The sequence below is a fragment of the Capsicum annuum genome, chromosome 3 (genome assembly GCF_002878395.1).
Source record: "Capsicum annuum cultivar UCD-10X-F1 chromosome 3, UCD10Xv1.1, whole genome shotgun sequence".
Lineage (NCBI taxonomy): Eukaryota > Viridiplantae > Streptophyta > Magnoliopsida > Solanales > Solanaceae > Capsicum > Capsicum annuum.
This window is the reverse complement of record NC_061113.1, coordinates 217482854-217510460: the sequence shown is the minus strand read 5'-3', so window position 1 is coordinate 217510460 and position 27607 is coordinate 217482854. Positions and strand designations below refer to the sequence as shown.

Genomic DNA, 27607 nt, shown 5'->3' with positions numbered 1-27607 from the left:
TGCATCACCTCAACTAGAGTTCATAACATTATGGAATATGATTTTAACTGCTAAATAAATTGAAGTTCCTCATTTAGGAATCTGGAAGAACACATGATTCTCTATCATGTACATGAACATGAACTATGATCAGGGGACTGAAATGTGAGGTATGAGTAGGTATTGAGATAACTGAAAAATACTGAGATAGGAATGGGTTGAGGCTCACCCTTCCCTTCTGATGTTCTATGTCATACTAATGTCACTACTAGAATCTGAGGGCCGAACTTGGTTACCTGTTCTATCATCTCCCCCTTAGCTCCAAGTCATCATCGAGAGTTTGGAGATCCTTTACCAGATTCTAACTGAACTACACTTACTGCACTCTAGGGTCTGGAAAATGATAATACATGCATATCATAGAACTTAACTCGAATGACTACCTTCCGGGATACCTCTATCTTTCCCTAGCAACCAATAGTCATAGTATAATGCTTGCACACTTATTTCTATCGGTTCAACCTTCAAAAGTCAAGCTTAGATGCTAAAACTTAGCATGGATATCACCAAGCCTTTGATGTACCATATCTCTTTCGACGTAGCCTACCACCATTGCGACTCCAAATTTATATCCCTCTACTGTGAGAATCAAGATCATCGTAAAAGGCCCAACACTATCAATCAAAACACCTTAACAAGGCTATTTAGATCACCATATACCATCTAACTAGTCTTTATCCACTCAATAATTCAATGGTACCACTAGCCACGCGCAACAAGTAATAGCCTTAGAAAGAATGCCGCAACCTCATATCACCTTAGGCATGCTTCTACATCACACGTACAATATCATACATCACTACGAATCAAATAAACCTAATCTCTTGCGTACACCATTCAAGTCTATTAGATCACTTTCATAAAACCGGTATCATTACCCAATCAATCATCACAACTATCTTAATGGGCATCAACTGTTCAAACTTAGTGTCTAGTGCTGAATGTTTAGTGTCTAGTGCTGAATGTAAACATGATCTACAACCCAACCTTACGCACAATTCTCACTTGAAAACTATGAAATAACCATCAAGAAACACTAGTACATTAGAACTTCATAGCTACACAAAAAAAATCGATCATGACCTTACGGTCTTCCTTATCATAACTCATTAGCACGTACTATATCAACACATCAAGCCTAATAATTTAATTCCACAAAACATGCATCATCGATCACATGCCACTATTTTTTTTACCACCACATCCTTCACTTTAATTCAAACCTATAGTTTAGCATCCATTATCTACCACCAATGACGAGTGCAAAATAATATGCTAGTCCATAAAATTGACACGTCCTATTCAAATACCTTAAAATCCACTACCTACCTTCTCACAAGTTGTACTAGTTTACAACTACCAACGTAAAGAAGGTAAAGGGGTAAAGTCATATAATAGACATGATCAACCTTAATCTGATATTATAACCCCATACAATCTTCTCTACTTATGCAGATTTCTCACCTTATACTTACTTACTTAAGCATACATTTAGACTGCCTTCAAATTCCTCAAACAACCATGAGTCTATAATCATAACTTACTCGCTAATATAGCCATTTTCATATTCAAGAAACTAACAAATCACCCTGACTAAAAACTCTTTCTCTACCTTCTACTAATAACACACAAGGAGGAATCATCTCTTTACCGGCTCAATCTCATGCAACCAGATTCAGCTATACATACATTAAACCTACACAAGAACAACAAGTTGGACAACAAGTTGCTAGTGAATCAAAATAGGACTTACACGGCTTCACTAGACTTTGAATTTGTATCTTGAACAAGAAAATGGGATAAATGACAAGTCAACTATTGCTAGTGAATCGAAAGAGCCCTACACGGCTTCACTAGACTTTATTTTTCAACAACACTTTGATGACAATATTTCATGAGATAGAGATTTAATACGCAATATTCAATGAACTAAGAATACACATCTTACTCTGTAGAAATAAAATCGGAGTCAAACACTTCCTCCATGGACTACCATACTATCCACACATGCTGCTAGCTACCAAATTAGTTTATCACTATAAAGGGGTAAAGCATCCTCACTCTGACTTCTAACTTTGTGACTTAACATCACCAACTTCTTGGTCTAATTTCATAACCAATAGGTCATGACAACAACACTTTAACACATACTACTATTCGGGTGGAAATACAGTTCCAATATTCTGCTACACCTTATTACCTCGAAAGCATGACACTAGCAACATAAGTTCTGAAAAGAACTGAATACACTTAATATTGCAGGCTGAAAAGCATAATTTTAGCAAAATCAAGGTTCACACTAGAACCAACACACTCTGAAGCACTAACGGACTCTTCTCAAGTCCTTGCAAAAATCTTATATGATTCGATCAAAATGAACCATACCATTTAGAATCTAAAATTCTGTATTTGAATCAGCCCAATGATGAGACATGTCTTAGAATGTCTGAGTAAGGAAAGAATTAGGATGACTGTTACTTTTGTATGGGCGACACCATAGCACGAATTTGAGTATGAAAGAGGAAAATTCTGACTCTATTGCACGAACTAGAACATGAAGAAAGAGAGACATTCCTAAATACCTAGTAGCCTTACGCTTATAAGTGTGGCGCGCTACAGACCCATAAATAAGACTCTACCCGACGCAATTTTGCAGACAACCTGGGACCATGAACCATGCTCTGATACTAAGTTTTTCACGACTGAACTGGGGCCCTAGCCGTGACGAGCATCCCAAATCATGAAGGTCCAAAACACCCCTATATATCTGGTAATCATGCACATAATTCATATGATAAAAGAAATGCGAAAGATACATAATATTACGAAAATATAGTCATAAGTCTAATAAAATCAATAATGGAAAATAAAGTCCCACAACATCTATCAACATCTAAAATCCGTCTGCAAAATCTCTACTACATGACTAACAGCAACAGTCTGAAATCTGGGATAGGGCCCCCAATAGACCAAAACATGACTAAAGATAAATATCTGAAAGTAAACAGGCCTTCTGGAATATTGAAGGCTCACCACTGCATAATCCGATCTGAAATCTAAAATATCTATATTCATCTGGACCCCTAGACTGAGTCTCAAAACCTGGAAGGAGGGGGGGTCAGCACAAAAGTACTGGCATGCAAAGCAATCCAAAATAGAGTAATTGAACATTTATATATAATACGTGAAAGCAAATTTTCATCTAAACATCATGCAAAAAATAGTTTCTGAAAAACACATGGGCACTTTCTGGAAACATGTAACCTGTCTGTAAATTTCAAATTTTGATCTGTGTATTACTTCTGAGTTAGGTGGTATCCCCTACAAATCTAATATTCCACGGGCGATATGGAATCTTCCATTGACTCGGCGGGGAATCCTTCAACCCAAGTATGTCGCAAGGGTTGGAGTTCCTGAATATGATACGCCACACGATACTTAAGTCAGCATATAATAATATACTCGGGTCGGCAAATCACGATTTTAGGAAATGAGTTTCTTGAACTTATGCCCTCTTTAGGGAACCACCTAACATCTCTGTATGCCCTATTTTAGCCTTTTCTGAACATGCATCATTCTGAAGTTCTAAAATGCAAATCTGATAAAGTTTGATTTCTATATTCGTCTGTGTCCGTTATGGTATATTTTGAGTTTGGTATCGTCATACCAAGACTTGAAAGTCCTGATTTTGGAGCCATAATACATTAAGATAAATCTTTTATTTAAAGCAACGCTTAGATCACCCAAAAACATACAACTGATATAGAAGATTTTGTGTTTCGAAACTCAAGTCAAAATCATGCAAAAACTTCATCAAACATATGGTGGTCTAGTGCCTTTAGCAAATCATACACTCTTTTATTACATGTATTATGAACATTAAACATTCATGCTAAATTCCCTCTTTAGTGATTTAAAAACCACCTTTAAATCATAACAAGAGTTCAACCATTTCATATAGTGCTTTTCAAGAATGCATTGCAAAACAATTCATATGCTATGAAAAATCTAAAAATTTATAATAAGAGAGAATTCACAAAAAGTCATGCTCTCAACAAGAATTCATTCTTAAATACATGTTTTCATACATACATATTCTCAAATCACTTTGGGGAAGGTCAATAGACCAAAACAACGATGTTAAAACATCTAATACATGAATATATACATAGTTTCAAAAACCCCATTCTAAAACATGATTTTTCTATGCCTATGAGAATTTAGGAAAACCCCGCGTACCTCTATTTCAAAAAATAATGGGTGCTTCTTGTAGGCTGTGGATTGGGAATTTTGGATCTCTAATCAATTTTGAAAACCCACGGTTGAATCTTGATTTATTTGGGTTTTTAGTTTGAAACCCTTTGGAGTGTTCTTGAGAATTTTTAGATGAATGTGGATGTATTTTGGAGAATTGGGGACTGAATATCGTGTTTATGGCTGAATAAGGGTGGGAAATGGACCATTTTGCTCCCAAAACAGAGTGTTTAAGTCACTTGAAACCATTACATAGGCGCCGCATATGATATCGCCTATATTTACATAGGTTCCGCCTATGCTATCACCTATATTTACATAGGCGCCGCCTATGCTTTCCAGTGGCCATGTGCGATTAGTTAGGCGACACATACTACTTTGAAATGCCATAACTTCTTGCTCTGGTGTCAGATTTTAGAAAAATTGGTATCGTTGGAAAGTTAACTCGGAGACCTATCATTTGACACATAGTAGGATCTCTAATTCGACATATACGGAGAGTTATGGTTGATAGAAGCTGACACAAATTACAACATCCACTAAAACTTAATCGATCGAAATAGTTTCAACTCGTCCTTGAGTCAAAGGACCTCTATGGTTTAAATTCAAGCTTGAATGGATTCACATACTATGCAAATAATTAACATGTCATATTGGCATAGGATTTATGGATTCGATATTATCAACGCATCAGAATCATGGTCTATATTGTAGCCCAAAATGCGGGGCATTACAGGTATCTCCTTCCTCCCCCTTGACCTACATTGGAATTCTCTTATAAACATTGATATCTTTATATAACCAAGTTTTCATTTGATTCTCTCTTTGTAAATTTATACGATGATATGATCTTGATATTGGCTTTCTGTACTACAGACAGTCTAGTCTGTTTTACGAGGGAGAAAAGGCAGTTGGAAGAAAATAATCATACAGAAATCAATCACTGTATCGACCGTCTTCCTTTCAAGATATCTCAGGGAGGCGTCGAATGACAAATATATGGCACGAAAACATACACCTAACAAATAACCCTACCTAGATAATTTGTAGCAAATTGCAACTCTATGTTGTCTTTGGAAAGCATAAAGGGAACTCCTGATACACCTGTATTATTACTGACAGAAGACAAGTAACATTACAGATATATAAAGATTCTTGTAGAACTTAAATAGGGAGAAAAAGTGCAACTTCATCTTTTAGTACTATGTGATTACCACTCTTATTCATCACTTACATTAGCATGTTCAATGAGTGGCCTAATGATAGAAAGTCAGCGACAAATTTCTTTACTGATGCCAATGAGCTAAGATCTAACTCAATTATTTCAACTTTAGTTGTAATGCCCCGAATTCTGAACCTCGGATGCCACACGGTGCTTGTGACCCTAAAGGACCACAAGCTAACCCATGATAATATCTGTAACTGAGCACTGAATAATATACTGTAAAATTTTGTAAAAAACTGGCAAAAACTTTCCATAAGGTTCAATACTTAGATAAAACTGAATAAGGTATAATAATACTAAAACTAAAACAACTGTTTGAAAATACTCTAGTTTGAAAAAGCCTCTAAACTGTCTTACTAAGGAGTTGATGGGACAATCCCCCAACTAACTCCGTCTACTAAAAATACTGAATCTAATGCAATACAGAAAGAAGGAACATCCTCGAATGATGAGGACTCACTGCTAAGTCTACTACTGCTAGCTGAATCTGAACTGCTAAGGGTGCTTTAGATCCCGTGCTTCTGAACCTATGGTAAAAAATACCATAGCGTAAGAGAAAAAATTCATCAGTACGTGATAATGTACTGGTACGCTAGATGATGTAAAGCTAAATGGAAGGGTTTGTATGTATGAACAATACTGACTAAATATCATGAAACTACTGAATGACGATACATGCAAGAATGCATAAACTATAACTAAAGTCAAGGAAATACTAAATAATGAATTCTACTAACTGGACTTCTGATAACTGAGCCTACTGATACTGATATCTGATTGACTAAAACTAAGATCAGTCCTATTTAGCGGGTGATCTCTGAATCTTCTTCTAATGAAAATGATTGACTTAATCTGAGATTAGTCCTATCTAGCTGGTGATCTATGGATATATGGAACTATCTAAGTTCTTTTACTGATCTGAGTGACTGTATCTGATAGTCCTAATTTCTATAATACTAATCTGAGTTCTATTCTGAAGATTAAGACTGAAACTGAGACTGTGGGAAGTAGTCATCTAACCAACATGCCCCAAATCTATACTGATGGGGTACAACCTATAATCCTAGATGGAAGGGTGTCAGTACCATGCCACGGGTAAAAACAACAGCTATGGAGTCAGTCCTAATCTAGTGGGTGACCCCTGAGATTAGTCCTGTACTAGCGGGTGATCCCTGAGTATGCCAGTCCTATTTAACGGGTGACATCTCATAATCTACACTGGCTACGTAGTTCTGGAACTTAGGGATTGCTTCGAGGGATCTTAGTCCTATCTAATGGGTGAGCCCCTATCCCTAGGCTCGCTCGGTGCTGAATTCTACTCCCAAATGAAAGACTTTGAACTGATTCTTAGACTGTACTAGCATAAGCTGAATCTGTTACTGATCATACTGATTAACTGAGCTAAGCTAAGTTCACTGAGTTTTGTTGACGGATAGAATACTATTGAGTTCTGAATTGATTACTAAACTAAAGATGGAATTCTACTGATACTGAGATTACTGAGATTTCTTAAGTTCTATAACTGTCCGAGTTCTACTGAGTTCTGTAATTGACTGAGAGTACTATTGATCATGGCATGACTGAGGTTATCATAAAACTGACACTGGCTCTAGACAATCATCTAAGTGGTTGGGTATTAAATACCCCCAGGTCTCGATAACATAAATAATACAAGACAGGACAACTCGTACATAACATGGCAATAGTCCATTATTCACAATACAATCAATGATGCATCTTTTCAAGCACTTGAAAATCACAACTATGCAATCGTATAGGGAGGCATATTATTGTCTCATAACTCATTCAATAAGGAATACACATGAATAGGAATGCATGTAAGATATCATAATTGATTCACTAAGGTTTTTCAACAAACACTTGGCATGCATGAACTTATACATAATTGGGGTTTCTTGTCGACATGCTATAATGGCCCTATTTCCTTCACACAAGCATTTTATCAAACATATGGGGAGCATACTTTGGTCATACAATATTCAATACACCCAATTAACATGGTTACATTAATCAACACACATCTTGTAGGGTTTATTATGAGTATCATGAAATTCACCTCATACTAGGACCAAAGTTTGGAACTTTGTAACCAAAATATGAATTAAAACTCAACAACATCATAAACTTCAATCTCAATTCACATAAATCATGAAAACTCATAAATAACAATCTTTATAATTTAAAAAGGGATTATTGAACTTCTTGGGTGGAAGGAACCCAAGAATCAACATCTAACATACCTGAAAATCTAGATTCTTGAAGTTCTTGAAGATTCTTGAAGGGATTCTTGAGATTGCTTTTGAAACTTGAGGTCTAGGGTTTTCTATTTTTGAGAGAGAATGCTTTTGTTCTTGAGGAATAGTGAAAATAAATGAGCAATTTTGGCTATTAAGGGTTTAAATCCCATATATAGGTTGATTAGGGACTTTAGGAAATTACCAATTGGTCTTTGGGATTAAATAATGGAATCTAAAATTTCAATTTTTTTTATGCTGGCACGACACAGTGAAATTGCACCAGCTCACTAGAAACTGGACAACTGGAAAACTGATTGGTGGCGCGACGCAGTGGAAATCGCGTTGCCACCTTGGTTGCGAATTGGAAAGGCACCGTGATGCGGTGAAATCGCGTTGGTGCACTGGAAATTGATAACTCTAAAATTGAGACTTGGTGCGATGCGCCATAATTGCGGAGGCTCACTGTATTTTGATGATTGCCATTTTGGCTGGCTCCGCGATGCACTAAAGTACCAGATGGTACACTGTCTTACTAAAATCGCTCTAACTCTTCGCCCGAGTGTTAGATTTGGAAAAATTTGGTATCGATGGAAAGATTATTCAATTTCCCACATGATAAAAAGTCAAAATCTTGAAAATACCATAAGTAATAAAAATCTATTCATCTATGAAACAAGATCTTTGATGTTCTAGGGACGAATCAAAGCTAGGTAGAAGTACGGGGTATTACATTAGCAGTTGGGATTTCCTTTACTATTGTTTATTTAACATATTCTGCAGCAGCTATATTCCTGATAGCCATGATAACATAGACTCCATGCAGACCAAAAACATGGCTAGTTTCAGCACCAATATCGCTTGATGCTCCTGCAAACGGATCCATGCATGTTTGTATATAAGTAAAAAAAAATGCTGCTAAGTCTTAAAACACCCAATATTCTGTACCTGATCTATATTAACAAATTTCGAGATGTAATTTCAACTATTTATAAGCAGCTAAATTATTTATAATTCAGTAATCATGGTAGGGATATTATAAGAAAAATAAACCTAAGATATATCTCCCAACTCACACACTTAAATAAGATCTAGTATTTGATAGGTGGAAAAATAGGATAATCCTTAATGCTATAGAATCTAAAGTTATCTAATGAGATAAATTATTGAGTATCACATATGTGCTCCTGGTTAGGGTTGAAGTCGAGACCGGATTTGAGTGTTAGGTCGGGGCATGATAGGGAGTTAGGTCATGGGTATCGAGTAAGGGTCGAGGGTCGGGCTCGTGGTCAAGAGACAGATCCTTTATCAGGTTCAGTTCATACGTCAGAAGTCAGGTCTTGAGTTGGGAATTAAGATAAAGACTTGGGTCTCAGTTGTGGGTCGGGAATGATGTCTAGAGTTGGGGTCTGATCATGGCCAAAAGTGAAATAATGGTTAGAGTTAAGGTTATGAGTGACGTCTTGGGTTGGGGTCAAGGTTAGGCTGGGATTCGGGTCCCCATCCCCAGCTAGGACCCGACTCTTGAACAAACCTAAGACTTCTCTCTCGACCTACACCCGTGATCGACTCTTGACCCAAACTTAGAATTCAACTCCTAAATTGAGATCACACCCCGACACTAGATCTGAGACCTGACCTACCAACCCTGATCAAGGATAGAACTCTCGACCTCAACCTTAACCCTTACTCCAAATCTGACTCCTAATCTTACCCCGACCAAGACTCCTGTAATACCCCGAGAAATTTTTTGCTGAAATTTTATGCGTAAATGTGTTGGGCTCTATCTTCTAGAATAAATTATAAATTTTTCATGTGGAATGTCTTAGATTATGACCCACCATTGCGTAGAGTATCAAATAATCTTTCCAACAATATGTGGATCATCCAAAACGAACACCCGAACGACGAATTATGAACATTCCGATCGAATTGTGAATAGTAGTGAACAGGAAAGCGTGTAGGAAAAAGTACTGAGGGCTGACATATTTTTTCTCCAACTTTAAAAGATCATAAATCCTTGTACATAATGATCTGGGTAATCTACTATATATCAACAGAAAGATCTGCGAGTCCTCTTTCCAATGAAATTGGTTTCATCCAATTTGTCTATCAGAATAAAAAGTTATGGTCGATCTACTTCAGCCTATCAAAAGTGAATTTTTGGGTTAATTTCAAATGGTCATAACTCCTCGTACACAATAATCTGGGTGATATACTATATATAAATAGATATATATGAGAGTCCTCTTTCTAATGAAATTAGTTTTATCCAATTTGGATATTGGAGTAAAACGTTATGGTTGATCTACTTCAGACTATAAAAATAGTCCACCAAAGGACAGATTCCAGAATTATTTGATTTTTTAGGGGCATTTTGGTCATTCTCCCTCATTCAAAATTCGTTCAAACCCTATATTAAAGCCTATTAGAAGCATTATATGTTATATTTCATCAAATTCCCTCATAAAGAAAACCCTAAGCTCTTATATCCAACTTCAAGAACCTCCAAAGTTTACTATTAATTCTGCAAATTTATTCAAGATTCCAAGTTCCTAGTTCAAGAACTCCAAGAACCATCATTCAAAGGCACTATTAACATCTCAAAAATGAGTATCGATCTAAAGTTCATCATTCAAGGTATGTGGGGTTTTTCAACAAGAACTCTCTTTCGTTCTTGTGCCCAAAAGTAATTTTCTTTACAAAGGCATGATTTTTATTTGATTTTTATGAATTTTAAGCATGAACCCATATCTTATGATGATTATTATAAAATCTTGATGTTTATGATTTTGAAAGATGAATTTACATGTGTGGAGATATAAAGTATGAATCTTGAACGATATTTATCATGATTTTGATATTTGGGTCGTGAATCCCCATTGGAAATTTTGTTTTTTTGAGAAAGTGTGTGTTATAAGTACGTTGATGTTGAATATTTGAGATATTTTGAATGATTTAACCTTTTGGTCTTAATGGAGTTGTTTTGAACTCGAGTGTGAAAGAAATCCACAACGTAGTTGATTTTGATAAATGGGAAGAATGATGGCTCTCGATGTATATTTATATATTACTGAAATTGTTTTGTTATGGATTATCTTTGAAATGATTTGAGCTAAGTCCGAAAGAAATATTTAGCAGCGAGCCGGAGGTATAAAGCGACCTTACTTCCCTAGAACTACATGCCCCCATAGGAGTGAGCCTGAGGTTGATTTATATGGTGATCACTAGTTTATGTGGATTTGATATCGATAGTCCTACTCTGATGGCAAGGATAGGATGGCTCTCCCCAACGTGGGTTGTATGTTGGACTCCATGTAGCTCACATGGTTTATGTCGGTTATAGGATCTCCCAGTGTGTGTGTGTTTCCTTGTGTCTATGGTGAATGGTGAAGTGATTTAAAAGTGGAATTGTGAAAGTTATTCTTTCAAAAGATTCAAATGATATTTACATTATGAGAATTGATATTCTTGATGAACTGAAAGTGATTGACAAATTATATGATGACTCACGTGTGTTATTGTACTTATTTCATCCACTCATGATTATGATGATTTTCTTTGGGCTATGTGAGTCTTTCATACATTCTGCATATTTTTATAAATATTTATGACGATGATGTTTATACAACTACATACACCCCCATATACTCGGTTCCTTTCCATGGTACTGACCTACATCTTTGGATGTGGGATGCATTTTCTTAGAATGTGGGTTTAGGTGCTCAGTTCCAGGTTCGATAGTGATTCTTTGGGCATGCTGTTCTACATCCTTGTTGTGATGAGTCCTCATGTTCTGAGGACGTGATGTCTGATTTTGGTTTCATGGAATTGTTTACATTTGATAACTGAGTATGAGTTAGTTAGGGCATGTCTCAATGGCTCACTGGTTTTATTGATTTTCTTAGAGGCTTGTCAGACTAGTATAGATATTGGAAGTTGACTAATAAGTCGTATTTTATTATCTTTCTAACTTTTATTCTTGGATGATGATTACTCTATTGATATTTGAGGGTTATTTATGGAAACCCCATTGATTCACGTTGAACTGAATAAAAATAGCTCAAAGGGTTAGCTTGGGGCTATTCGTAGCCTCAAGCACCATGTGATGCTCCAGGTCCCATTTTTGGGGCATTACAAACTTGGTATCAGAGCCTACGTTAAGTTGAGTCTTGATCATCAGTGTATAGCGCACCACATCTATGAGCAAGGGCTACAAGACATTTTAGGAAAAAATGTGATTCTTTCTTTTATAAGTCTATCGTGCTTAAAGTGTCTCTCTCTACTATTGATTCGTGCTCTCCTCTTTCAAAAATATGCCTCCACATCGAGCGAGAAGAAATAATGATGGTCAGCAACCTTAACCCGCTGACCCATTGAATGAAAATATGTCTCATGCTGAATTTGGGGTAGCCTTTTAGGTGCTGGCCCAAGCTGTTACTGCAAATGTTTAGGCCAACCCGGCCCCAGCTCCACAGCAGTAGGGAGGTGATTCAGCTGCAGCTAGGATTCATGACTTCATGCGGATAAATCTGCCAGAATTCTATGGGTCCAAGTTTAATGAGGATCCATGGTTGTCTTTAGAGGAGGTGTGGAAGATTACTCAGGTGATGTATGTATTTGAGGAACATACAGTGGAGTTGGCTGTGTATAGGTTGAAAGACCTTGCTTATGACCGGGTTGTTGCTTAGAGGAAAGGTAGAGGTGAGGGAGCTGTCCCTACAACTTGGCAAGAGTTCCAGGATGCATTCCTGGATAAGTTTTTCCCTTTGGAGATGAGGGAAGCGAAGGTGAAAAATTTTATGAACCTGTGACAGGGCTCTATGACTGTTAGGGAGTACTGTCTAAAGTTCAATCAGTTGGCCAAGTATGCTCCTGACTTAGTGGCTGATATTCGGGCTAGTATGAGTAAATTTGTGACTAGAGTGTCTAGTTATGTGGTTAAGGAGTGTGGGTATGCTATGCTGAATAGTGAGATGAATCTTTCTAGGTTGATGACTCATGCCCAAAAGATTAAGGTAGACAAGATTACGGAGAGAGATAGAATGAGAGAAAATAAGAGAGCTAGGTCCGAGTAGCACGGACAAGGTCAGACTAGATCGCAGGGAGGGAGTCGCCCTCAGTATTAGGATAGTTTGACTATGCTAGCACCATTATCTTCTAGTTCTCCTGTGCCTAGAGGTAGGTAGGAGCAAGGTAATAGGTCATATGCATCCAGGTCCCAATAGAGTGCTGGCAGTAAGCCAAATCGTCCTCTGTGTCCTAAGTGTGGTAGGGCTCATTCGGGTGAGTGTTGGGGTGAGAAGAGGGGTTGTTTTCGGTGTGGTTACATGGGTCACAGAGTTAGAGATTGTCCATAGGATGGACAAGGGCGTCATGACTATCACTCTCAGACCCAGACTCAAACTGTTAGTGCTCCAGTTCTAGCGACTCGCCCAGCCCCAGCTCAGGGGCAGGCAACGCCAGAATAGATTCTATGCTTTACCATCGCGCCAAGAACAGGAGTACTCTCCCGATGTTGTTACTGGTATGCTTCGTATATTTTAGTTTGATGTATATGCTTTGTTGGATCCTAGATCCAGTTTCTCATATGTTACACCTTTGATTGTTGTGAATTTTGAAATGAGTCCTGAGATTATTCCTGAGTCTATCCTAGTTTCTACCCTAGTGGGTGATTCAATTGTTGCCCAAAAAGTGTATAAAAAGTGTCCTGTTACCATTCTTCATAGAGTCTTGTTGGCTGATCTGATTGAGTTAGACATGGTAGATTTTGATGTAATTCTGGGTATGGACTAGCTGTATTCTTCTTATGTCTCTATTGATTGTCGGACACAAGTAGTCAAGTTTTAGTTTTTGGGTGCATTTGTGTTTGAGTGGTCTGGGAATTCTGTGTCACCCAAGAGTCATTTTATCTCTTACCTAAAACATAGAAAGCTTATTTCCAAGGGGTGTATTTACCATTTGGTTAGAGTCAAAGACACTACGTCTGAGACTCCAACTCTCTAGTCTGTTAACATCGTCAATGAGTTTTCTGATGTTTTTTTGGATGATCTTCCAAGGATACCTCCTGATAGAGAGATAGAGTTTGGGATTGATCTTCTTCCTGATACTCAACCCATTTCTATTCTTCCTTACCGTATGGCCCCTGCAGAACTTAAGGAGTTGAAAAAGCAACTCAAAGATCTACTAGATAAAGGTTTCATAAGGCCCAGTGTTTCTCCTTGGGGTGCTCTTGTTGTTTGTGAGAAAGAAAGATGGCTCTTTGAGTATGTGCATTGATTACCGCTAACTGAATAAAGTCACCGTAAAAAATAAGTACCCCCTTCCGATAATAGATGATTTGTTTGACCAATTGCAAGGTGCAAGTTATTTCTCAAAGATAGACCTCATTCCATCTATCATCAACTCAAAGTTAGAGAGTGTGACATCCCGAAAACCATTTTTTAAACTCGTTATGGCTATTTTGAGTTTCTTATTATGTCTTTCGGGTTAACTAATGCCCCAGCAGCTTTTATGGACCTCATGAATCGAATGTTCAGACCATATCTGGATATGTTTGTCATAGTGTTCATCGATGATATACTGGTGTACTCTCGTAGTGAGGATGAACATTCTGATCATCTCTAAACTATTTTTCAAACCCTTAGAGATCACAAGTTGTTTGCCAAGTTCAGTAAGTGTGAGTTTTGGCTAAGGTCAGTTGCTTTTCTGGGTCATATCATTTCTTGTTAGAGTTGATCCCCAAAAGACCGAAGCTATTAGAAATTAGCCTAGACCTATTTCTCCGACTAATATCTGAAGTTTCTTGGGTTTAGCTGGCTATTATCGCCGTTTTGTTGACGGTTTCTCCTCTATAGAGTCTCCTATAACTCGGTTGATCCAAAAGAAAGTGAAGTTCTTGTGGTCCAAATCTTGTGAGAAGAGTTTTCAGGTGTTGAAGACTCGACTCACTTCAGCCCCTATTTTGACTTTGCCTGATGGTGTTGATGGTTTTGTGGTGTATTGTGATACTTCGAGAGTTGGGTTGGGTTGTGTATTGATGCAGAAGGGTAAGGTGATAGCTTATGCTTCTAGACAGTTGAAATCCTATGAGAAAAATTACCCCACCCATGACCTTGAGTTGGCTACTGTTGTGTTTTCTTTGAAAATCTGGAGACACTATTTGTATGGTGTCCATGTTGATGTTTCACTGATTATAAGAGTCTGCAGTATGTGTTTACCCAGAGAGAATTGAATCTTAGGCAGAGACGATGGTTAGAATTATTAAAGGACTATGATATGAGAGTGATGTACCATCCAGGCAAGGCCAATATTGTGGTGGATGCCCAAAGTAGAGTGTTCATAGGTAGTGTTTCGCATGTGGTAGAAGGTAAGAAAGAGTTAGCTCGTGATGTACATAGTTTGGCTAGATTGGGGGTTAAGTTGTTTGACCCTGCTGAAGGTAGTATAGGGGTTCAGAGTAGTTCCGAATCCTCCTTGGTTTCGAAAGTGAAGGAAAAGTTATACTTAGATGCTAGTTTGGTCAGACTGAAGGATTCAGTCAAGGACCAAAAAGTAGAGGTTTTCTCCCAAGGGGGAGATGGTGTGTTGAGATTGCAGGGTAGATTGTGTGTCCTAAATGTTGATGATCTGAGACAGAGGATTATGGCTGAAGTGCACAGGGCATGATATTCTATTCATCCTGGTGCCACCCAAACGTACCGAGACTTGCGGGAAATCTATTGGTGGAGTGGCATAAATAAAGATATAGCACCATTTGTAGATAAGTGTGCAACATGCCAATAGGCTAAGGTTGAACACCAAAGACCTGGTGGTATGATGCAAGAGTTTAGTATTCCCACCTGAAAGTAGGAAGAGATAAATATGCACTTCGTGATTGGTTTACCTCCTTCCCGACGCCATCATGATTCCATTTGGGTTGTGGTTGATAGATTGACTAAGTCTGCTCATTTCTTGCCTGTTCATACTTCATATACTACTGAGGATTATGCTAGATTGTATATCCGAGAGCTAGTCAGACTGCATGGAGTTCCCTTGTCTATCATTTTGGATAGGGGTACTCAGTACACTTTGCAATTTTGGAAAGCTTTTTAGAAGGATCTTGGTACCTAAGTGCTTTTGAGTTCTATTTTTCATCCGCAGATCGATGGTCAGGCTGAGCGGACTATCCAAACCTTAGAGGATATGTTGAGAGCTTGTGCACTTGACTTTAAGGGAAGTTGGGATGATCACTTACTGTTGATAGAATTTGCTTATAATAACAGCTTTCACTTTAGTATTGGCATGACTCCATTTGAAGCCTTGTATGGGAGAAAGTGTAGATCACCCATAGGTTGGTTTGAGGTGGGTGAAGCGGCTGTGAGTGGTCCTGATTCAGTATTCGAGGCTATGGAAAAAGTTAAGTTGATTAGGGAAAGGTTGAAAACTGCGCAGAGTCGTCAGAAATCATATGCGGATGTTAGAAGGAGAGACCTTGAGTTTGAAGTTGGTGACCTAGTGTATCTGAAAATTTCACCCATGAGGGGGGTGAAGAGATTCGAAAAGAAGGGGAAGCTTAGTCCCCGTTATGCTGGTCCTTAAAAAATTCTTAGCAGTGTTGGTAAGGTAGCTTATCAGGTCGAGTTACCTTCCGAGTTATCCTCTCTTCATCCAATATTCCATGTCTCCATGCTTAGAAAGCATATTAGCGATGTTGTGGTAGTGGATTCCTCTGTGAGTGCTGACATTCAAGAAAATCTTTCTTTTGATGAGATTCCTTTTGAGATTCTTAATTTCAGTGTCTGAAGACTAAGGAACAAAGAAGTTCCCTTGGTCAAGGTGTTGTGGCGAAACCAATCTGTTGAGGGTGCAACTTGGGAAGCTGAGGCGGATATGCGATCCAAGTACCCGCACCTATTTTTCGCGAATTCCAATCAAGCTGAAGGTACCGTTCTTTCCTAAATCATTCACTTTTGATAAAAGTTGCAGCAGTTCAGCAGTCATTTATTATGTGTTCAACTGTAGTTTCTTGAATTTATGCATTCTATGTTGCATTCGGAGTGAGAAATGATATGGTGATGAGTCTAACTAATGGTTTCAGCTGTATTCTCTATCCTCTATCTAATCTTGGTATATCTAGCGTCATTCGAGGATGAATGTTTCCAAGGGGGGGATGATGTAATACCCCGAGAAATTTTTGTTGAAATTTTGTGCATTAACGTGTTGGGTTCTATCTTCTAGAATGAATTATAAATTTTTCATGCGGAATGTCTAATATTATGACCCACCATTATGTAGAATATCGAATAATCTTTCTAACGATGTGTGGATCATCCAAAATGGACACCCGAGCGACGGGTTATGAACATTCAGATCTAACCGTGAATAGTAGTGAACAGTAAAACGTGCAGGAAAAAATACTGAGGCCTAGCATATTTTTGCTCCAACTTTAAATGATCATAACTCCTTGTACATAAAGATCTGGGTGATCTACTATATATCAACAGAAAGCTCTGTGAGTCCTCTTTCCAATGAAATTGGTTTCATCCAATTTTTCTAACGGAGCAAAACGTTATGGTCGATCTACTTCAGCCTATCAAAATGAATTTTTGGGTTAATTTCAAACAATCATAACTCCTCGTACACAATGATCTGGGTGAGATACTATATATCAACGGAAATATATGAGAGTTGTCTTCCTAATGAAATTAGTTTCATTCAATTTGGATAACGGAGTAAAACGTTATGGTTGATCTACTTCAGACTATCAAAACAGTCCACCAAAGGACAGATTCGAGAATTATTTAATTTTTTAGGGGCGTTTTGGTCATTCCCCCTCATCCAAAATCTGTCCAAACCCTATATTAAAGCCTATTAGAAGCATTATATGTTATATTTCATCAAATTCCCTCAAAAAAAAATCCTAAGCTCTTATATCCAACTTCAAGAACCTCCAAAGTTCACCATTAATTCTGTAAATTTATTCAAGATTCCAAGTTCCTAGTTCAAGAACTCCAAGAACCATCATTCAAAGGCACGATTAATATCTCAAAAATGAGCATCGATCTAAATTTCATCATTCAAGGTATGTGGGGTTTTTCAACAAGAACTCTCTTTCGTGCTTGTGCCCAAAAGTAATTTTCTTTACAAAGGCATGATTTTTATTTGATTTTTACGAATTTTAAGCATGAAGTCATATCTTATGATGATTATTATAAAATCTTGATGTTTATGATTTTGAAAGATGAATTTACATGTGTGGAGATATAAAGCATGAATCTTGAACGATATTTATCATGATTTTGATATTTGGGTCGTGAATCCCCATTGAAAATTGTGTTTTTTTGATAAAGTGTGTGTTATAAGCACGTTGATGTTGAATATTTGAGATATTTTGAATGATTTGACCTTTTGGTCTTAATGGAGTTGTTTTGAACTCGAGTGTGAAAGAAATCCACAACGTGGTTGATTTTGATAGATGGGAAGCATGATGGCTCCCGATGTATATTTATATATTACTGAAATTATTTTTTTGTGGATTGTCTTTGAAATGATCTGAGCTAAGTCCGAGAGAAATATTTAGCACCGAGTGGGAGGTATAAAGCCACCTTACTTCCCTAGAACTACGTGCCCCCATAGGAGTGAGCCTGAGGCTGATTTATGTAGTGATCACTAGTTTGTGTGGATTTGATATCGATAGTCCTACTCCGATGGCAAGGATAGGACGGCTCTCCCCAATGTGGGTTGTATGTTGGACTCCATGTAGCTCACATGGTTTATGTCGGTTATAGGATCTCCCAGTGTGTGTGTGTTTCCTTGTGTCTATGGTGAATGGTGAAGTGATTTGAAAGTGGTATTGTGAAAGTTATTCTTTCGAAAGATTTAAATGATATTTACATTATGAGAATTGATATTCTTGATGAACTGAAAGTGATTGACAAATTATATGACGACTCACATGTGTTATTGTACTTATTTCATCCTCTTATGATTATGATGATTTTCTTCGGGCTATGTGAGTCTTTCATACATCCTGAATATTTCTTATAAATATTTATGATGATGATGTGTATACAACTGCATACACCCCCATATACTCGGTTTCTTTCCATAGTATTGACCCACATCTTTGGATGTGGGCTGCATTTTCTCGGAATGTAGGTTCAGGTGCTCAGTTCCAGGTTCGACAGTGATTCTTCGGGCATGCTGTTCTACATCCTCTATCGTGGTGAGTCCTCATGTTCCAAGGATGTGATGTCTGATGTTGGTTTCACGGAATTGTTTATATTTGATAACTGAGTATGAGTCGGTTGGGGTATGTTTCAATGGGTTGCTGGTTTTATTGATTTTCTTAGAAGCTTGTCAGACTAGTATAGATGTTGGGAGTTGACTAATAAGTCGTATTTTGTTATCTTTCTAAAATTCTTTTATTCTTGAATGATGATTACTCTGTTGATATTTGAGAGTTATTTATGGAAACCCCGTTGATTCGCATTGAACTGAATGAAAATGGCTCAAAGGGTTAGCTTGGGGCTACTCGTAGCCTTAAGCACCGTGTGATGCTCCGGGACCCATTTTCGGGGTGTTACAACTCCCCTCTCAATCTCAACCCTAACATAGGACCTAACTTTCAATCGCGACTCCTGACTCCTAACCCCTAACTCTAATGGGACCCAACTACTTGAATGCTTACTTGAGACTTGAACCTGACACCACCTCGAGATCAAGCTTGGGTGTCTAATCTTAGTTTGGGATCAGGGTCAGGGTTCAGTCTCACGTCAGGGCTGGATCCATGGTCGTGGCTAAGGTCAGTTACTTTTTTGGTTCTCATGTTAGGGCTAGACTAGATTCAAGTCAAGGATCATTTACTATCTTAAATTGACTACTTTTTCTAAATTCTTCACTATTTGGAATTCCTGATCCTAACAAATTTGTATCAAGGCCTAGTTAATCTTGGTTTTTACCTAGTAGTAACCATGATGATAACAAAGATTTATGTAGAAATTTGACAGAAGTGCAAACTTTAAAATATAGTAGCTTAAAATGGAAGTTATCCTTGTTCATGATGGTTCATATACGGTGCTACAAGAAAAGGAGAAAATTCAAAAAAAAATGACGGATGAGGAGTTTGATAGCCTTGATAAAAAGGCCAGATCTAGTATATACTAAATTTCTCTGATGATGCTCTACGTGAAGTGGCTTCTGAAAGTAATGCTAAAGGCATGTGGAAAAAGTTGAAAGGCCTGTATATGAAAAGGACGTTAGAGAATGAACTCTACTTGAAGCAAAAGATTTACACTGTTGAAGCCAGTGTTGTTGATGATAAGATTGAAGGAGAAATATTTTAGTAACTGAAAATATTTTTTGTTTTAACAATGAGTGGATTTTAGATTTGGATTCTTCATTTCATATGTGTCCTAATAGGGACTTGTTTTCTACATATGAATCTATTAAAGGTGGAGTTGTCCTGGTGGGCAACAATATTGCAGGCAAAATTGGTTGAAAAGGTGCAGCCCCGAATCAAATTGCATGATGGTGTGGTGAGAACTCTCACAAATATTAGATATGTTCCCGAGTTAAAAAATAATCTCATCTCTTTGGGCACTCTAGAATCTCATGACTCTTGAGTGCAAATACACAGCTGATGGTGGCATTCTTGAAGTCTCTCGAGGTAATTTTGTGGTTATGAAGGCACGTAAGCCTGAGTCGTTGTACACTTTGTTGGGATCTATTGTTATAGGGGTTTCTACTGTTTCGATTTCAAAGGAATCTATCTGCTTCTGACATTTCAAAAATTTTAAATGCCTCTTGAGTCTTTTTCAAAAAAGGTGGCGCATATAACTATATCAGCCAAAATAAGTCCTAGGTGGAGATTGCCAATCTCCATATTTTTGGTCAATATCTTTGTAATAGGCTCATGCCTAGTTGAAAATCTCTTGCAAAGATTTTTACTTGGGGCCAAAGTTTATGATGTGTGATTGGAAACATTTGTGTATGACATCATAAACTTGGAGTCCAAGAGCCTACACCTATAAATAGAGGAAAGTTCTTTCTCTTTAAACACATCAATTTGAAAAAAAAAATTAGTTGTGTTTGTTTTCTTCTTCAATGAGAGTGTTTGTGATAAGAGTTGCGTTGGAAAATACATGTGTGAACCCTTCTTTGGAGTGATTTTGTGAGATTATTATCTTAGGGTATTTAGAATATTAGAGTATTTAATTACTCTAATTTTGTACACTCTTTTATGCGTTTGTATTCTCTTTTGTATCAGTTGGTGTTAGTAAATTGCTCCTCCTTTTTGGTTGTGGGCGTAGGTCAGGTTGACAGAATCACATTAAATTTGTGCCTCATTTATTTTCTCAACCTATCATTAGTATCTGAGTTTGTCTATACTAATTTGTATATAACATTATTGACTTATTCAAGATCTTTATTATTAGAAATAGTCATACAAACACCATGTTTGCTTTATGGAAAAGAAAGGAAGTGATGAAATGGAGGAAATGAAGGACCTGTAACAATGTAAGTAAGACCGGAATCGTCAATTCCATGGGTGACTTCCTCAGCTGTGGAAGAAGACGAAAATCCAGATGTCCCATCTGCTCTCTTGAAAAGCCACATAATACGTACTTACGTAATTGTTTATTTACTTGTGTTTCAAAAAATGTTCCTTGTGTTCTTTATAGAGGACTCACCAGCCCATTTAAACACGTTCCATTACATAAATAAAGCATTTTAAGTGGCCGTCGCTATTAGTTTATTTCTCTGGATTCTCATGAAAAACATCAGTATCAGATGTTAGTTTCACTTTATCGGACAGAATATTCAGCTTTTAACTGTACAGAATCACACATCTGATATCGTGCAAGATATGATCTGATATTAAGCCTGGCATTAGTGCTGTTGTAATTATAGATCTTTGTATATAAGGAATTTTTTACTCCGTTTGTACAGGTCCGACGGTGTTTGCCATGTTAGGATACCAGAATTTCATTAACAACTCTAAGAATATATAGTAGCATGCATGTGATTAATCTTTTTATTTGCTTAAATTATCAAGTACCTGTTTGGATATATCTCAAATTCGGAGCTGCATTCAGATGCTGACAACCTACTCATGTTATGAAACCAATAATTTCCTTAACTCTAAGAATATATAGTAGTATGTGATTATTATTCGATCTGCTCAAATGATTAAGTAGGTGTTACGATCAGAGCCAAGGCCCTTGCCGCGACCACGGAATTTCTAGACCAATGAAGGCCCGAGAAGACTCATTAACTTTACATCATAAGTATAGTTATAATCAAATGCGGAAAAAATTAGACCCAAAAGAAGTCGTTCAATTTAAATGAAACAATAATTTAAGGCTCAGAAAATACGATGTAGTAACATCCAACTAAACCATTCTACGAAGTCTCTAACATGATGAAATCTATCTAAGACGGGACAAGGCCCCAACAATACCATAGTATGAAAGAAAATATCAAACATCTGAACTAGTTTACCTTCCGAAAGATGGAGGACTCACCAACTCTGATGATGTCTGAACAAATCTAATGTTGCACCAAACCATCTAACTTTCTTTAAGCCTATTTTTAGTTTCTTTAAATCATTCGACATTCTTACAAATTCATCTCTTTCTCTCTAAGGGTATTCTCTAATTTTTTATCATCATACCAAGACTTGCAGATCATATAAATCATATCATCTCTACTCTTTAGCCCTTCTTTAAAAAATATATATCATTGACCACCAAAATAATTCAAATATCAAATAAGAGTTCTCTTTCAAAATTGACATACAAGTGTAATACCCCAAAAATTCCAAATCAATATTAGCGCCATGTTTCAAGCTCATGAATAGTATATCATGGTTATTTTATAGTTTTATGAGTAATTATATGTATATTAAGGCTTCAAATAACTCCCAGCTATCAGATGAATCAAAACATTCCTTACCGATTGAATTCTTGGGAAGGATATTGTTTTAGTCAGTTTCAAATGAGCATATCTCTCATTATACTACAAATTTCTAAGCTCATTACCTACAAACAGATAGATAATTGAATTATCTTTCCAACGATACCAATTTCGTCCAAATTCGATATCGGAGCAAAAAGTTATACCCATTTTACTCCGACATGTCCGCCTGGCAAATGAGTGACGACATGAGCTGACGACTTATCACAAGTCTGACGGCTTATCAGCACATGTCGTCAGGCTTAGATAGAAATCCAAAAATTCCAGCTCCCAGGTGACGACCTGGGCTGATGGGCTATCACAGATTTGATGGCTTATTAGCCTTGGTCGTCAGCTGATAATTTCAGCAACTGAGAAGTGATTTCATAGGGGTATTTTGGTCTTTTTCCCTCACTCTAAACACGGTATTAAAGTCCTGAGAAGGCTATTATCCCATTATTTTCTATTCTCCTCAAGAATAAGAACATTCTCTCCCAAAGGGGTTAAACCCTAGTCAAGAAAAATCAAGAACAAGCCTAAGGATTTCTTCAAGAACCTTTAAGAAACATTAGATCTCTTTCAAGATTCAAGCCAATTTCACCACTAGTTTTCACGAATCTTCAATCTAAGGTATGCATAGTGTTCATCCATGGATCCCTTTCATCCATGAAGCTCAAGAACCATGTTTTAAATAATAAAATTATGATTTGTATGATGTTGTATAACTGTTCATGATGATGGTTGTTAATTGTATTTCGATGGTATCTTAATGTGTTTCCATGAAGTATATGAGCATATTAGTTGAAAAACCATGAATGTGGGTGTTTTAAGATTGTTAAGTTGATAAGTACACCTATGCCCAAAGTTGTGCATGTAAGGTATTTGATGAAATGCCTAGAATGATAAAAATCATGCTTTCGTGACTCAATAGTACCTAAATGACAAGTCCATGTCATTCCTTATGATTCAACATAAATTCCATGCTATGGCTATGTGTGGTTGTTGTGTTATGAAATATTCTTGCTTTTGAAGTCATGCAAGTACCCATATATTATATGCACTCCCTACCATGTACAAGATGTGGAGAACTATTCTTAGTATAAAATCCCCTATTTATGGTATTATGAATTATGCACTCTATTCCTATGATCAAGAGGTGTTATGGTTGTGTCAGTTTCCTTCCATCAAGTCCTGGTGTAACACCCCACATTTTGGGCTAGAATAAAAACCATGACTCTGATGTGTTGATAATCCTAGAGCCTTAAATCCTATGCCAATTTGGCATGTTTATGTAGTATGTGAATCCATTTGAGCATGAATTTAGACCATAGAGGTCCTTCAACTCAAGGATGAGTTGAAACTATTTCGATCGATTAAGTTTTAGTGGACGTTGTAATTTGTGTCAGCTTCCATAGACCATAACTCTCTATATTTGTCGAATTAGAGAGCCTACTATATGTCAAATGATAGGTCTTCGAGTTAACTTTCCAACGATACCAATTTTGCTAAAATCCGACATCCGAGCAAGAAGTTATGGTCTTTCAAAGTAGTATGTGTCGCCTAACCAATCGTACATGGCCACTGGAAAGCATATGCGATAGCATATGCGGCGCCTATGTAAATATAGGCGATATCATATGCGGCGCCTATGTAAATATAGGCGATATCATATGCAGCGCATATCTTATGGTTTCAAGTGACTTAAACACTCCGTTTTGGGGGGCAAAATGGTCCTTTTTCCACCCTTATTCAGCCATAAACACAAAATTCAGTCCCCAATTCTCCAAAATACATCCACATTCATCTAAAAATTCTCTTTTACTTCAACTGAACAATATGAATATAAGTTCATAAATATTCAAAAACACATGACACTGGTCTGCGAAATCTCTAACAATATGAAAATGACTTCAATCTGAAAACTGGGACAAGAACCTCAGTCGGACCATAAACTAAAATCAGATGACAATATTCCATGAACAAGGCCTTCCAAAATAAGGGAGGCTCACCGACTGCAAACTTCTGATAGACCAATCTACTGCTTAGCGGAACTCCAGTACTGAGCCTCGGATTTTGAAATATAGGGGTCAATACAAATGTAATGGTACATAGAACAATCCAAAAATAAAATACATTTTTATACAACATAGGTGAGAGCATTTCATAAAAACATGTCGGCATAAAGCATTTGAAAACACATGGGCATAATATGATACTTTTCAAAACATCTTTCTGGAATTATGACTCTACTCTTTATTTCTCTTCTGAGCTAGATGGTATAACCTACAATCTGTAATTCCACGGGTTATATGGAATCCACCTTTTACTAGGCGGCCAAGCCCCCAACCCAAGTTTGCCACAAGGGTTGGAGTCTCTGCATCTCTACTACGCCACAGGGTTGTCGCCAGCGTACAATTCTTCTTTCGGGCAACATGAACCCGTGTCAGTAAATCACGATTTTGGGCAATGAGTCATCTAACTCGTGTCTTCTTTGGGTAACCATCTAACTCTCTTAAGCCCAATTTTAGACTCTTTAAAACATATCTTCTTCTTATAATTGTCTCTCTCTTATTCTATTTTGAGCACATTAAAAAGGGCATCATACCCAGACTTGTAAGCCATATCTCAACATCTTTATTGCCCTTTTCTTTTTATTTCAAAAATGCATTGTTGACCACCTAAAAGATCTAATAATCAACGAAAATTCATCTTTCAACATATATGAAAACAAAACATTCTCTCTTCAACACTTTCTCTACGGTGGTCATCTTCTTATATTAAACATTTGTAATCTTCATTGGAAACATGAATGCTTATAAACCAAGTAAAACACTCTTCCATTATATGATCAAAATTTTACCATATGTATGTAATGCTAAACCTTCAAATTCAAGATTTTGACAACGTGTAAAATCTACTCACAACCTGTGAAAACAATGAACTCCATAGTAAGAGAAGGACTTACATAAAACATGCTCTCATTTATCTTCACAACTTAGTGTCATAAGAACTCATAAAAATGTCTCAACCTTAGGGTATTAAGCCGCAAATCTCTATGAGACTATGTTAAAACATAAAGTTTTCAATGCATGTCCATCAAAGATCTTGAAATCAATGCCTTTTCACTTTCATACATACATACATACATACATATATATATATATATACATATATATATATATACATATATATATATATATATATTCTTTAAACCTTGTTTAAAATCAGCCAATCCATGCCCATGTAACTTAGGACAGTCCCACGTACCTTAATGACGAAGAAATCGTGAAAAGATCGACCCTTTAAGCTTGAATGTGCAAATCCTAAGTTGGTTTCTCTCCACTTGTTCTTTAGAAGATTAATTAGGGATTTGATTGAGTTAAAACATATTTGGGAGCCTTAATTCCGTGTAATGATGTTTAGGGACAGTTATGTGATGTCAAAAGACTTTGTTACCCTTGAAATAACTTAAAAAAAGAGCCCCTATACCGTAAAACATCAGGTAGGGGATGCCCAATCTATGTCCTAACACCAAGTGAGCGGCGCTTAGCCCATGGCACAGACATAACGTGTGCGGTGTCTTGCTCATCGCCTAGCTTAACAGTGCCTCAATCAAACACTCATAACTTTTGACTCAGGACTCGGATTGACGAACGGTCGGAGGCGTTGGAAAGAAGACTCGAAGGACTTTAACTTGATATATAGTGGGTCACATGAATCTTTATACATTAGGAGAAACATTCGGTGGAAGTTGGCCCATGCAAAATCGTCAACTAAAAATCAATCGATAGGAAAGTGCTCAACTTAACTTTTTAGCTAGGAGATTCTTATGGTATATATTCATCTCCAGGGATGTTTCTATACTAAGGAAATATAATTCACACTTATTTCTAACTAGAGACCATTGAAGTCGGGTCCATATACGTCGGAAAGACGGTTCAACTTTAACCCAAAAGTGTGGGGTGTTACATAATGATAATTAAACAATAATCATGAAACATTAAAAGAAAATAGTCTATAGAAAATCTTTAAAGAATAAAAAGAAATGGTAGTCGAAAAGAGAAAAAAACGTGCCTTTACTTTTTTTTCTTTATTTATTGACTGATTTTTAAGGTAAAACATAGAAATGAGAAGAAGTATGGACATTTTTATTTGATGCGCATTTATTTAATATAAAAACTAAAATAAAAAAATATTGTTAATATTTCTAAAATTAAAACAATAATTGGTAGGATATAATAAGAAAATAGGTATGTAGTATTAGTAAATATGGCCCAGCAATCCTCATGTCAGGCTGTCAGCCTTGTCATATAAAAATGAAAAAAAAAACTTGCTAGGAGTGGGAAACAAACATCAGAAGTTTAGGTTTCAAATGCACACCCTGGCAGCTGGACTAACGCCTTCATTACATTTAAAGGGTGTTTATTTAACTATATTGTCACAGGAACAGAATATTTTATTGATGAAGAATATTAATCTGACCATCCTTAATCTTGACGGGACTTGCTTGATGTATCTGATTAAGTTGTTTTCCTACCGTCTGCACATGAAATGTGACTGCCTTAGCTCATTATGCCATGATTTAGTATTGGTGGGAGCACTAGAGGCTTTCTTCAAGATATGAATAAAATGTTATTTATTTGGATTTAGTAAAATCTATATTTTTTCAACAATAACTTCAAACACATGTTTAAATTAACATATGAATAATCAAATAAAGTTTAAACTCTGTATTTACAACTTTAAACTTTTAAGTTTTAAGAGTAAGTTTAACCAACTTATGAACAATCAAAAATGAAGTTCAAACTATTTTTCTTGAAAATAGAAAAATCAAATGTTAAGAACTTCAACACAAGTTCAATCACCTTATAAACTATCAAAATGAAGTTAAAGATTC

General features: G+C 36.8%; 1 pseudogene; it reads right to left on the bottom strand.

The window, feature by feature from the left end:
- Positions 1 to 21372, bottom strand: part of LOC107865083 — a 61535-nt pseudogene extending 40163 nt beyond the window's left edge.
- Positions 21373 to 27607: the final 6235 nt, after the last annotated feature.